Source organism: Ciconia boyciana, chromosome 11 (genome assembly GCF_034638445.1).
Source record: "Ciconia boyciana chromosome 11, ASM3463844v1, whole genome shotgun sequence".
In the NCBI taxonomy this organism is placed as follows: Eukaryota; Metazoa; Chordata; class Aves; order Ciconiiformes; family Ciconiidae; genus Ciconia; species Ciconia boyciana.
In genome coordinates, this window is record NC_132944.1 from 11,164,913 (window position 1) to 11,178,217 (window position 13,305).

Sequence of the window (13,305 nt, forward strand, 5' to 3'; positions counted from 1 at the left end):
GCAGACAGGCCCAGCCACCTATTGAACCACATATAAGCCAGGCGTCCTAGTACTACGTCAAAATGTTCCCTTTTACTGCCTATTAAACCCTGTTTTAATATCTCCTAGAGTGCTAATTGTCAACTTTTCAACCTTCATCTGCATCTTATCTTTATGTGCCAACTCATTTCCGGCTGTAGTCAATATTTTCCACTTTTCATTTTGCATAGATGGAGCTGTCAACTCAAATTTAATAAATTCAATATTTGGCAAAACTTCTTAGTGATTTCTGGGCATTTAAAAAAAAAATTGTAACATCTTGAATTGAAAATAGAGTCCAAAAACCAGGAAACAAGGAGTATGGAGTTAGAAAATTAAGACTGAGAAAGGGATGAAAAGCATGTCTGAGTAAAAATATCATCCACTGTAGCTTCATAGGTTTGAAGTTCGGAATCTGATCGTGCTGAGATTGTCATCTTCGTCATTTCCCATAATCACTCCAAAGGAAGACTCAGATCCCTAACAGCTCTGCTGCTGTTCGAGGCTTTTCCTGTTCAGCCTTTTCTAAATCATTATCATAAAGCCAGGACTGAAAGCAGGATAAGAAGTCAGGTTATTTAACAGCAGGTGGATCTTTTTCGGTTTTGCAGCACGTGATGGAGAGCGGTCCTAATGCATGGCTTTAGTTGTGTCCTCGACAGCCTGGCGTTAGACCTCCGACAGTGCTGCCTAGCCCCTGGCAAGGCTCAGAGATGAGCAGTCCCTCTGTGGCCAGGAGGGGAGAAGCCACCCACCGTGGTGGGGTGTGACAGTAGGGGCGACTTGGGAAGGAAACTCTCCCAAGGACAATACTGCTGGCAGGCAGAAATAAGGACACGAGGCAGAAGTGCAGTCTGGTAGGAGAGAAACCTGTGAGCAGAAGAGAAACCAGGCACCAAGATCAAAATACACTATTGGGGCGGGAAAGAGGTGCATGAGCAGGCACTCACGCCATGGCACTGGAGGCAAAGCCACCCCTACAACTAGTAGGAGACTCTCAGAAGGCAACAGAGCCAGACCTGAGGGGTGGTTTGAGACTCCAGCTGTGAACAAGGAGGACAGACCCAAATTATATTAGGGTTCTCCCTTGCCATATAATTAAAGCGATCTTTCGAATAGCTAGATAAGAATTTACTGCATGTAGTAAAACTTAAATTCTACCATTTAAGTTACAACAGTAGTATGTTAATTTATCTCCTGTTAAGACAGTTAAAACAATGACTAGTAGCTATAACCAGTGAGCAGAAACAGCCCATTTTATGGCCTAACTTACAGATCATTGATGCTAATAGAAGCCTATTAGCTCCAATGGGCTTTGGATAAGACCATAGTGGAAATAATAGAAGCAGCACTGGACGGAAGAAATATTGTAACGTGATAAATACCTTCATCATAGAATTTATCAGTTAAATCAGTTCTACGTACAGGATACCCATTGCAGAAGAACTATACACATTATAAACCTTCGCCAACATTTAACAATGAGCCCTTATTTCATTTTATTTTAATTAAAGCAGCAGCTAAAGGCACAACTATTACATTCCCCAGTATTTTACGACTACTGCATTATCAAGGGGAACTCCATGAAATACCCAAAGTGAGCTAGAAGTCATAGATAAAACAGAAGAAAGACAAATATTTCAATCAAAGTGATGCTTTGTAAGAGAACTCGCTCAGTGGCATTACATGAGTCAGATGCTGGGCAGCAGGAGATAAGCCGAGATACAGCTCGGGCTCTTCTCCAGCGAGATGCTATAAGCAATGCACATATGCTGATTTCAGCCTCTGCAGTGGAAGGAGGAGCGCAAGGAGGCTGTGGCTTCCCTGAAAACACGAGACAGGAAGCACAGCAGCAAAGCTGATAGTTACAAACACAGCAGGAAAAATCCTGTTTCGTCCTTTTTTTAAATCACTACGCATGAGGAAGAAAATCACAGTAAATGCACAGCAGGCACCGCTATTGAGTGCTAATCACAAGACTGGATTGTTTTCAGTTTGGAGATATAAAAATATTTAATTTCAGCCTACAGAGTTACTAGTTTTAAATGTCCCTTAGCTTATCTGTCTGTTCCTTCTGTCTGCTCACTTCTGCAGAGGTTCTCAAGCCCAGCAGCCCTCAGACTTTTAGGTTTGTAAGAATATTAAAGTCTATGCAAAGATCAATTAATTCTACTGAGCTCTGTCTGCTTTTAAACTCAGATGTGAAACTATTGCTTTTCATAATGATGAAGACATGATCGTTGATTGTTTCCACATTTCCTTCAGAGAAACTATAAAAAAACCACGCAGAGGATAATTTAAATGTACTTAAAAATTCAGGCAACTTCCATGAATCCTGACCTATGTTTTAAATTTATTGCAGAAACTACCACCAGGAAATTTTTCTTTTGCCTGGAAGCAATGCTGCAGATGTTTCGCACCCTGTGATAAGCAGTGCTTTGGCTTAGGAGCACATGGGGGCTGGTGTGCTGATCTCCACATGCTGGTGGTTTCAGCTCCACGAGGAGACAGGACTGGCTGATCTGTCATGTCTCTAACCAAGGGAAACGTGTGTGTCCAACATACTCAGTGACTTCTAACGCATGGGACTACAGTTAGTACTTCATAATAATTTGCGGTGTTCCTCCAGGACTGTCCAGTGAGCTGATTTTGCAATGAGAGCCTGGGGGTATTAGACAGGAGTTCATAAACAACGTCTCCTGATTGTGGCCATGGTCTAGACCAACGGTCCCTGAGCCACCCAGCAGGAACGCGGTGCTCGTGAGACCTGCGGCCGTTCCTCACAGCCACGAAGCCACCAGCCCCCACGGTCCCTGCGGGGACCAAAGCACGGTGCTGCCGGCCGTGCATGCATGCCTACCTCCAAGGCTTGCTGCAGAACCGCGTCCTGATCGCACGTGTCAAACAGACAAAGGAACTGAATTCACGGTGGTATCAAATATCCACATATACTTGCACAGAGGGAGAGACAGCTAGCAATGCTGACCTTCCAGTCAGTGCAGGGGTATTTAAATGTACTGGATGACAACAAAACCAGTAGCTGTTGTGCTCTTATAAAATAAATAAAAGAACCAGACCCATCCTCTAAGCTCATCTTTAAGCACCACTAACGTGTGCTTATTAATAACCCTAGCAAGCCAAATTCCCTGACAAAGTACACTTTCCTTGCAGGGACAAATCACGTTCTATCTGGGACAAGCAGGTATGAGCCATGTGAGCTATCACAACACTTCTCTCTTTGGTGTTTTCCTTTGGCCTACACGTCTATGGAATGACCTTAAATGTGATAAATGATAAGAATTTCACCCTTGACTGGGGATTCAAATTATCCCATTGATTAGCTTTGCCACATACAAAGCAGAAAATATTCACAAAATTGAGAGGCTTTAAAGAATAAAAGTTGTCACCTTGTACGTGCAGAATAGCAACACAGGGTAGAACTAATCGACTGGCACACAACTTTCTTCTGAACCAAGAAATACACACCCCCCAAAAAAAATCACATCCTCAAATTATTTCACTGTAATATTTTGAGTATTGACCCGTTTCCTGCCTGAAACGTGCCCTCAGCCCTCATAGACAGAAAGTCGATTCTGCCAATTTCATTTTCTGAAACAGGAGCACATTTGTTAGTGACAAACTTGATTAGAAAGGTATCTCCTGGCAACCCAGGGAGCGGGAGGTACATGCACAGGCACAGAAAATGTGGGATGATTCAAAATAGCTAAATATTTTCTAGATTTAAAAAAACCATAAATTAACTTTGCACAACACAACTGAAAACTGGAGTCTAAACAGCTCAGTGAGGTTTTGTTCCTCTTTGCAGAGTTATACTCAGCACGCAACCTACACATAGTCATTTACAGCAGTGGTTAGGAAAGCATTTAGCTCAACCAATGGAGCCTCCCCAAACTCTATATATGCTCCACAAGCTTTTTCACAAACCCTGTTTTATCAACCTCTCAAGTACTGCTGGAAAAGTCTTGCAGAATAAGCACGGCCTTGGAGCACAGGAGCAGAGCCTGTGAGTCCAAAGAGTGAAGCAGGTCCTGCTGTCAAGGACTTGTCTCTCAGATGTCGTACTGCCAGTGCTTTCACCAGAAAACCAGGAAACGTTAGCATAAAGCCTCAGCTGACATATGCAAAATGAATTGGACGCAAAGGATAATTCAAAACAACTCAAAATAAGGAGACTTTTATCCGCATGAATTTGAGGCTCTCCTGCCTCCAGCTCTGACACCATCTCATCTGGCACTCGTCACTCAGCTCCAGGTTCTCCACGCCACACCAAAGCGTTCTGGATGGTCAAGCCAAGTACACCATCCGTTTTTAAGAATCACCCTTCTTTAAGTTCTAACATGGAAAACACCTCTGTTCGGAGAACTCTGAAAAACCATTCAATCCTCTCCCTTTCTAGTAGGAGCTGTCATCATACTGTGACAGTGGGGAAAAAAATGAATGTCTTTCCCAGAGCTGTCCCTTGCAGCAATGAAATATGCAAAGCTGCAAAAGAAACACAAGCCTTTTACTGGGGGCTATCAGATGTGTCCTCCTAGCAGCACCCAGCCAGCCCACAAAAAACCACAATGCCAGGGGGAATAAGGTTTCTGCTCCAGAATGAAAGCAAGATAAAATCAGAATTTTGCATTTCCACTTTGAAGTGGGGATGTGGCATTTCCGCTTTTAAGCTTTATTCCTAACCCCTCCAGTAAGTCTATACATGTACTGCAGCAAGTCTGAGGACAGAGCGGTGATACTAAAAGACTAGATGGTTTTTTAAAATATCAGAATTAGGAACGTGAAACCCATAATACGTGGTTTTATGTGCTCTTCAGACACACTTCTCTCTTCTTCTTGCACTTTTCTTCTAGTTGGACAGACATCTTTCTATAGCATGAACGTCTGCAGCCCCCCCAGGGTACAGTGGTTTGGCAGCCAGCCCCGTGACGGCGGCACTGCGCGCGGAGCTGCGCCCGGTGCAGACCTGCGCAATATGCAAGGTGCTCTTCCACGCTATTTCCAACTGCTCCTGAACAACCGCACATCAACGCCTCGCAAGCAAAATTTTTAGCTGAACAGATTAAATACAAATGGGAAATCTACTTACTGCATTTTTCAAATTCAACCTCCAACTATTTTAGTTGCTAAACTAAACTGTACAAAACTTTGGAGAAAGGAAAGAGCCAATATATAATGTTTACATGATATTGAACTGCTGTAATACACACAGCACATTAAATTTGACATCCTGGGAAACTGAAAACCTATACTCAGGTATGCATAACTCAACAAATTGATGAAAAAACTTAATTCATTAAATTTATCTCTTTAGCCATGATAGAACGTAAGAAATTATACTTCAAACCATACAGGATTTTAAGACCAAATATCTTTTCTGTGTCTCCAACTAAGACAGTTGCTTTATTTACTTTTCATCCTGTTGGTTAATTTTTAAGAAATATGATAGGTATACTTGGAGGAAAAGGATTTTTTTGTTTGTAGCATAATAAAAAAGAAGATGTGTCCAGCTGTTCACAAGCTTGGGACATGGGAGGCAGCAGTATAAGTGATGGATTAGTGAGCAGAGTGCAGGTGAAGTGGTCAAACTTACATGTTAAAGACAATTTATCAGAGAACTCCCACAGCTCTGCAACACATCTCTCACAACTGTATTTACTTTTTCAGTATGTTTCACTGCAGCCAACCACTTCTTAAGAAACAAAAAGCTCCTTAAATTACTTTTTCTGTCCTGGCTTCTCTTGGTTCTTGCTCATCCAAGCCTGTCTGTAGCAGGAGACCTTCTTTCAGCCCATTCAGATTTGAAATTCAGCATAATGCTTTCACCCATCCCTAGGCAGGATGGATTTTTCATGTGTCTCCAAGATTGGTCATAGCTAATAAAACCCAGTAGTTAAGCTGGGCCAAATTTAATCCATAGTCATTTGGAGAATTTATCCTGATATACTTTTCAAGAGGTTGATTTTCAGAGGGTGGACAAATAGCAGCCCATTGAAAGTCTATCACAATGCTCATCCATAATCATTAATCTCAACCTGGGGACAGACCATTATAATTTGGTATGCACGGGTATGAAAGACAGTTTTTTGCTTGTAGTGCCAGAGGAAAAGCAGAGGGAAAAGCCTTCATAGACAGACGTTTTCTGAAGTCCTAGCTGCTTCTCAGATAGTGATGTTACACATGTCATTTTATAGTGAGTAAGACTGTGTGATTATGCTTACACATAGCTTAGCACATGTAACGTCTAGGCAATATGTGAGAAGAAACAGCATTTAAGGGAATAATAGGCTGAAAGTAAGCTGTACGCTAATATCAAGCAGAGATCACTCTGGAGATTTCTTGTGAGAGAATTACACCAAACCCTAATATTGATGTAAGGTTAAAAGATATTCTAAATCAATTGACATTTAAGGCTGCATCACTGGTAGTGTGTCTGGAAAACGCAAAAACCTTATTAACCCTCATGTATGGATCTTTAGCTTTTAAATGCTACATCCATTTGATACTAGGAAAAATATATTTAGTATAATCAGGAGTTTTTAGGCTACTAAGAAACAGCCAGATAGTGTATTTTCATTTTAAACAGTACGGGCTACAACCCCAACTTTCATAAACCAACTGTTGGTTTCTCCCCCGGGGAACAGCAGCCTACACCTGTGTTTCTTGCTCATCCAGAAGAGGCTCAAGGACTCAAAGCAGAAATTACTTTTACAGTGTCACCCCACTTTTCCTTATTTCTGTGGGCCCCTAGCTATTTTCCTTCCCCGGGTTGCGTTTGAGAGCTGCAGCATACCCCTACATTATCTGCTGCTTCACGTGGTGTTTACACTTTCCAGTCTCTGAAGAGAGTTTAAATTATTTCCTGTTTCTTCAATCTGGGATGTGGTTACCCGGCTGTCTCCAATGCTTCCACTCCAGTAAATACCATTATGGTTTAATGACCCTCTATCATCCCTCTCCTGAAAGCAGATGGTGAGTACACACACACACACACGGAGACAGCTAAAGATACACAACTTCATCACATCTCCTCAAATCCATAATTTATACACAGGGAAGTTCACCAGCCATCTCAGCTGATTAGGCTCTCATGCCCCACTTGCAAAAGTTACAGAGATAGTTCCAGAATTATTTATAAAATCAGTGAGAGGTGAACTTGGTATGTAAGTTATAAAAGAAGTTGTATTTGAAACTGGTGCCCATTAACTGAACCGTCAGCTGCATAAAACCTCAGAGCTGGGCCTAATTCCTTTCCATGGGAGAACTACCACAGTGTGGAGCTTTTTGCTCTTTAACACAAATTTATTATTTTTTTCTAAGTTCAGTTTTGAAAAAAATTTAAATAATCTTTTTAGAAATCAGTCCTTCATTTTGAGGAAGACTGGACCAAATGTTGAACTTCACAGTTTAAGGGCTGTAACAAATAAACTCAGCGTCATGAAAGAATCATGACAATTCATTAAGCCATGTCCCCTGTCTTTTTAGCTAAGAATAGAAGCTTTGTGCGTAAATCAGCACACTTGTCAAGTTAAGAAGATAAATGAAACTGCATGTTTAAATATATACACTACACTTACAATATGTTTTTGAAACCAATACTGCCTAAATTCCACAGTTCACAGCAATTTCGATTCAATTTTTTTTAACATATCAAAAAATATTAGTGTAGCCTAATATTGAATGCTTTATGGTTTGACTTTTATTTTGTGCCATGCTCTTCCTAAAGACAACACCTTGCACAAATGAGAAAGCCCTGCAATATTTCCAGCATTAGTGCAGGGCAATATTGCTGATTTTGCACAACTCAGCAACTATCCTGTCGTCTTCCCTCCAATGTCATTTCTCTCCGCTGGCGAACAAACACTCCCAGACAGTTGTGGGACAACCAATAGCTTTTTATTAACTGCAGCTGCTTGGTTTTACTTGGGCAAAGAATTCAGGAAACTGTAGATTTTATCTAGTGGGACACCAGTTCTGTCCTGTGGACAACGTACAAGATGGCAATATTGGATAGTCTTGAGTCTATGTTCCTGATGAAAATCTAGGTTGGTACTTTAGTGTCATCACATATTTCACACAATAATCCATAAAGATGAAAACTGCAGAAAACCAAACTAATTTTATAACATCTGTTACCACAAATGCAACATGACACATCCACTCAAATGTATTTGTTGAGTAGTATCTCATATAGTTTCGTTACTCGGAATATCATTTTGCTTTTCCCCTTGCTAGGACGATTTTAGCTACAATATATGGTGTTTGTTTTGAGTTCTTTGGCACTCTATGAGCTTGGCAGACCGGGTGTTTCCTTTTGAAAAAGCTTAAAACAACAACTGAGTAGGAATAGGGCAAAGAAGGTGCCTGTCCAGCATCTCTTGGGCATTGCAGCTTCCCTTTGCAATAAACACATCAAGAGCTAAGACAAACAACTAAACCCTTCAACACATCTGAATTTCCAGAAGAGCTGAAAGGGAATAGTTTTATCATTACTATGGCTAATGAGTAACCTTGCTTAGTATGAATCTTGCATTCAGCAGCCAAACACATTTTACTAACTGCCTGCAACTCTTAGACACGTTACTCAGGCTCTGATTCTTCAGCTAGGAGACTAAAGCACAAGGTCTCGTCACTAAACACATTTTATCCGTATCTGTGTAGCCATCACTCATGCACAAAAATGTCCTTGTCTATTAGAAGGACTCCACACTTCCCTCATACTCATCAGGATAGGTTGCCATGCTTTGATTGCATACTTTGTATACATAATTTCTTCTCACTTACTGACATCTACCATGCAAATGCCTGCCCAGAAAATAGCAAAGATCCTGCGTTTCAACAGCCAAATCCTTGTACACCTCCACAGGGTGCGTGTTACCACTTACTACAAAACTATGGGGTCTGCCTTTTAGTATATTTTTTAGCTTATGCAGAATTTTTTAAACATGTTTAAAAAGCCATCGAAAGTAGCTAAAGGCAATTACCTCTTAAACATCTCAATATAAACTATTCAAGTTTCATAAACGTTTATACAGTAACTTACCAATGCATGCGACAGCTGTTCCCAAATTCCTCCCAGTGGTCTTACACTTGATCTTTTTCCACATACAACACATCCTCTCTCCTCAGCATGAAGCTGTTTCTCTGCGTTTCATTTGACCACAGTCCTCTTAGATGTCTGTTGCCTTATTTACATTTTCTTTGCAGAGCACTTGAATTTCTATCCCCTGATATAGGGTTTCCTTCTGGCAAGTCTTAAATTTGTCGTCTTTAGTCCATTTGCCAACTGCCTGGGATAGTCAGCTTCTGTAAATTCTGCCATCTCCTTTAAAATCTACACCACTGCATTTTATATCTTGCCATAAGATATACTTTATTTCTTTGGTATCCTTCTGATGCTTTCCTGTAACATTAAATCACTGGTTTTCCTTACTCAAAACCAGGCTGATACTGGTGCAGCCCTCTGCTTTATAAGCAAAACTACTTTATAGGTTCTTTGAGAACATGTACCTTTTAATTGTAGTAAAACAGATCTCTAACAAAGGCTTTCTGTGCAATAAATACAGGCAGGTCTTACCTGTGATTTATAGCTTGCCTCCTACTGTACAATAAAACTGTCTGCTGCACCATTGGAACTATTAACTAAGCACTATTGAGCTGAACATTCAAAAATCTTCTGATTCATTGGTTCAAAGCCAAATGTATGATGTTGCTGAAGTCAATACATAAAATTGCAGCTAAGGAATTAACAGCTTAAAGAAATCAAAGATCCCTGTCATCGCTATACTCTGCATAACAGAGCCTGGGTAGGTGGAAGTATACTTTGCTTTAAAATGGATATACATTTCTAAGATGGAAAGAATGCAGTAAAAAAGGGCAGGTCTTGCATCAGTGCTTTCTTTTAATTAGGTCTGACTTGTTCAGCTAGGCTATTGATACTTTAAAACCCAAAAGCAATAGGATTTTCATTGAGCTCATAAAAAATTTAACTATTTCATGGTTTAATATTCTATACCATATAAGTTTAATCAGAAATGACATTACCAAAACTAAACTAAAGCAGAGAAAATCTGAAATGGTATCTATCGCTCTCAGCAATAAAGGGACTCAGATTATGTGCAATAAAGCATTTAAAGCGTACAGAAAATACTGTTTTCTGTTATGTTCCTCAGTAGCTTAAGAATACCAGGCATTACTTTATGCAATCTTTAAAGAAACCTTCCATTAAATAATTTTTACAGCCTACTTTTGAGTGTAAAGCAAATAATTTCACATTTTATTCCACCTGCTGGGTGCTCCTGCCCAAATCTCTCTCCTTTTCAATTGCTACGCCTGTAAAAGAGGAGCACAGCAGAGGGAACCACACAACAGGTGCCCTGCGAGATGCATGGCCGGCCGCCCAAGGCCCATCGGAGAGCGGCACGTAATGAATGCTGGAGCATTCGCTGCACTTCAAGCCTGGAAGTGCTCTTCCCAGCTCTGGGCAGGAGCCACGTGCTTACATGACACCCCCACGTTTCCATACTTTTCCTGACTTGATATATTGCTCTTTATAAGACCAGTCAAAGCACTCCTTCGCTTCACCGTGCTGTGCTGATAGCAGATGTGCTGCCGTTGCTCAGCAGTACGGCTCTCGCTGCATTTCTCTCCAAGTTCCCCATTTTCCCTTTTGCACACTTTTAAGCAATCACAGATCCAACGCAAACCCTTTGCTTTCAAACGCCCTGGTACATGGCAGTTTGCTAGGAACTGCGTGGTTAGTGACCAGACGCACAGTATGGGGAACATTTTCTAATAATTCAACTTGTGCTTCCAATACAGCTAGACTGTGTTTTGCAAGGGAATTGCAACGGCTTTATGTATCAACGTTTTCAATCATGTTTAAAATTTTTCCTCCATAAATAACAGCACAAGGCTACCAGGACTCAGTATTTTTGTTCTTTAAGGCAAACCAGAAATGGAGGAGATCACCCCACAGCTCATTCTAGCAGCAAAATTAACGTGGTTTCTCTGTTTAAAGTAAAAGCAAGATAAGTGACAGGCATAAAAATATTTAGAGAATTCACACTATAGTGGTAAAGTTTTGCTTAATTGTGCTAGGAAAGTTCGGCAATGGAGTCAGGTTTCAGCAACAAGATAAAAAACCTCTTAATGTAGAAGCTTTGGTCTTGTAAAAGCAAGACCTCAGTGTGGGTTTGTTTATTTATTCATGCTTTTAAAGGAAAATGTATATATTTGCAAAAGCCTGACACGTTACTAAGGACACTGTTTTTTGCTAATGTGATGCATGCTGAAGCAGTACCCCATTCTTTCCTGCATCTGCTTATAATCATTATAGAAATGCTGAAATTACAACATTCCTAAGAAAATAAATTATCATCATAATATTCACATCAGCCCTTTCACTGGTGCTCATTGGGGATGCCTTTTATTCTGAAATGAGGGCAAGTTCTTCTTTCAATTAGGAAAAAAATGCTGAAAACAACAAACCTTAAACATACTCATTGCACATGCTTAATTCAGAGTTACTGTTTTCCGTGAAAGCTGAAAGCTTCATAACGAAACCCCAGTGTACCTTTGCAGGGTAGGGTGCCAGTTCCCTCAGGTGCATACCTAATACTGCATTGATATTTCACCATCTCTGCTTGCTATATGTTACATTTTCCTTATTCTATCCCCTTGAACTCCTTGGCTCCAGGAACCTCTGGAGCACATAGGTACCCAGATACTGCTGCTCTTTTCCTCCTGTGCTGTTCTCCTCAGCCAAATCTAATGAGAATATACGCTGTCCTTACTAGTGAGACGCTTCCATACTTCACAGCCTGTGATCTTCTCTGCTGTGAGACTTATTGCCTATTCAGGAGAAAAATTATCTGCTCTTTTGTATGTATCTTCTGCACTGCAGAATTTCGTGCAATTGTGCAACTACTCTGGCCCTCAAATAAGACCAATTCAGCGCGGCTTCAAAGCACTCTGAGGCTTGAGCTTTAGCCAGAAGAAAACAAACTCCAGAGACAGAGCATTTAAACCAGCGTGTTGAAAAGCATATGAAACTGCAGAGTGACATTTACTAACATCACGCAAAGCCCCCCAAAATCTATACACCTGGATATGTGCTGTTATCAATCTTAAATGTCACTACCACCACTCAGAAATTGCACGGCCTTGCAAAAACCATGGCAGTACACAAATGTAAGGTTAGTATTAGAGGTATCGACTCATGCTCTTGGCCAGACAGGGTTCCGTAGGCTGAAGTAAGCATCAGCGCACGTATCAAGTACATGGAGGAGAACAGTCCAGCTCTCAGCCATTGATGGGTACTGCAAAAATGCAATGACAACTCTTTCTGTAAGCACAGCATTAGCTTAATGCATCTTTGTAAGTAATTTAAGTTGCTCAGAGTATACCAAAAGTTTCATGCTTTATTTTATTAAGTATAGGGTTATCTAGGCACCTGGAAATATTTGTAAGAATAAAAGCAAATACTTAATGTTTCAGCCATTTATCATGCAACCCTAATTTCTGCTTTCATAATACGCCAGGAAACCAAAGTGAAACGTCTTCCTGGGCAAAGCGTATGCTTCTCTTAACTCACTTCTTAGCATTTAAATGAAACAAATCAGTACTGCTATCAACAAAGCTACAAACAACCCCAAAAGTTTTAAAGCATAGTGAAAGGCATCAGACACTGCACTTTCCCACCCCTCCATCCCGATGGCTCCAGTGAACAGGTGCTCTGTCAACAAGTAATTTCTATATTCTAGTGGAGAATGCAACAGCCAGAAAAATTCTACTTATGCTAAATAATTTGTCCTGCTTTTGTCCCTGCTATACCTGGCTGAACTGTTCATGCTTGCTTGCAAAGAGTTTTATTGATGCTTGGCTCTGAGACCAGCGCTATCCTACGCGACGAGATCTTTAACTTTTGCAGAAAGCATTTGGTCTAAAGGACAGCTAATTTGCTTAAATGAATCAATTACGTGCCTGTAAAAGAAAAGCCAAAGGAACCGCCGAGCTCTGAGCAGACAATTCTGTCTCACCAACTTGATTCAGCAAAGAGCAGCAGGATAGAAAACCAAAAGCAGCTAGCAGGGCCCTGTCCACAGGCAGCCATGGAGGAAAACCAGTACTTACAGTGCTGTAGAGTGAACCGGCCCCGTTTCGCTTTGCACGTTACAAGGCATCAGACACAGGACCCGCTCGCCGCGAGCCCCCGTCTGCACTGCTCAGCTGGTCCCACCGCCGTGTCCTCACCCAGGACGGGCACGG

At 41.0% G+C, this 13,305-nt stretch overlaps 1 protein-coding gene across 2 annotated transcripts in view; it reads right to left on the reverse strand.

Annotated features, from left to right (window-relative positions):
• The window catches only part of LOC140657952 (contactin-4), a 258,606-nt gene that overhangs the window by 187,061 nt on the left and 58,240 nt on the right, over nt 1-13,305 (reverse strand). Inside the window, exon 1 of one of the 2 annotated variants that reach the window (XM_072875733.1) lies at nt 9,080-9,124. The exons of the other annotated variant lie outside the window; for it this stretch is intronic. The gene's annotated coding sequence lies outside the window, so the exon portion shown is untranslated. Of the gene's footprint in view, nt 1-9,079; nt 9,125-13,305 lie in introns of those variants that run through there. 2 annotated transcript variants of the gene reach the window in all.